The sequence below is a fragment of the Pseudozyma flocculosa genome (genome assembly GCF_000417875.1).
Source record: "Pseudozyma flocculosa PF-1 unplaced genomic scaffold scaffold00017, whole genome shotgun sequence".
Lineage (NCBI taxonomy): Eukaryota > Fungi > Basidiomycota > Ustilaginomycetes > Ustilaginales > Ustilaginaceae > Pseudozyma > Pseudozyma flocculosa.
Genome location: NW_006920885.1, coordinates 629,233 through 630,483, shown reverse-complemented (window position 1 = coordinate 630,483; position 1,251 = coordinate 629,233).

Here is a 1,251-nt window from a genome sequence, read left to right as displayed (position 1 = left end):
CGCTGGACGGGCAGCTGGGCTGGACAGGCGGCTGCGCTGGATGGGCGGCTGGCTGGGTGGCTGGCTGGCGGGTGCTGGTGGCTGGCATTGGGTGGTGGTGGTAGGAAGGAGAGGTTGGTGGGTGGGCGGCGGATGGATTTTGCTAAGGGCCAGCGGGCAAAGGGCTGGGTGGCGGGCCAGCGCGCTGAAGAAGCGAAAGCACACGCGCAAGGAGCTAGGGCTGAGCTGGGCTGGGAGATGGTGGTGGGAGGGGGAAGAGGGAGGAGGGCCGGGTGGCAAAAATGCTCAAACCAGGCCCGCTCGGCCGAGAAAAAAGACGCGTCAGGGTCGGCGTGGCCCTGGCTTCGGGCCTGCGTCAGCGCGCGCGGAACAGCAGGGCGGGCCCCTGAGCTGACATAAGCAAAAAAGTCGTACTTTTGGCCGTACCAGTGCTGCGGCCCAAAACAGCGCGGGACCCTGCTGTTTTGCGTGCGCAAGGCCCGTGCGGCCCAAAAAAGCTGCAGGAGTCCTCCAAATTCCGGCCAAAGGGCCCTGGCGGCCCAAAAAGGCCAAAGGACACTCCCGGATCCCGAGCTCAGGGCCGCAGGCCACCTACGGCCCAAAACGTAGCTACCTCTGATGCTAGCTATGACGATATGGCAGTGCCGTAGGAGATTTTTAATCCCCTACGGCACTGGAATGCTGTAGGCCACCTACGGCATTTTCGGCCGTAGGCATCCTACGGCCTGCTTACCGTAGGCCCTCCCTCGCAGACACTGCCATAGTCTACAGGCATTGTATTCATGATTGCAAGATCTAGCTACACTGATGTGTGGCGGCACAGCGACAGCATTGGTGGGTGGCAGGGCAAGGAGGCAGGAAGGCAGGTGGTTGTGTGCGGCAACAGGGCAGCAGCAGCGGCGGTAGCAGCAGCGGCAGCAGCGGCGGCAATAGGGTGGCAGCAGCAGCGGCAACGGGGCGGCAGCAGTGGCGGCGACAGGGCGGCAGCGGCGGCGGCAGCAGAGCATCAGCAGCAAAGCAAGGGGATGAGGGAGGAGCAGGCAAGTAGAGGGGAGCAAAGGAGTCAGCAACTGCGTGCAGCGGAGCGGCAGAAGAAGAGCGGCAACAGTTGACTCACATGAGGCGGAGCGGAAGCAAGGCCTTCAATCATCGGAGACGCTGGAGAGGGCCTCTCCGAAGTTTCCGATGATTGACGGCGTCAGCTGGCGGAAGCAAGCAGTGCGGAGCAGCAGCGGCTGGCAGCTCACCGGG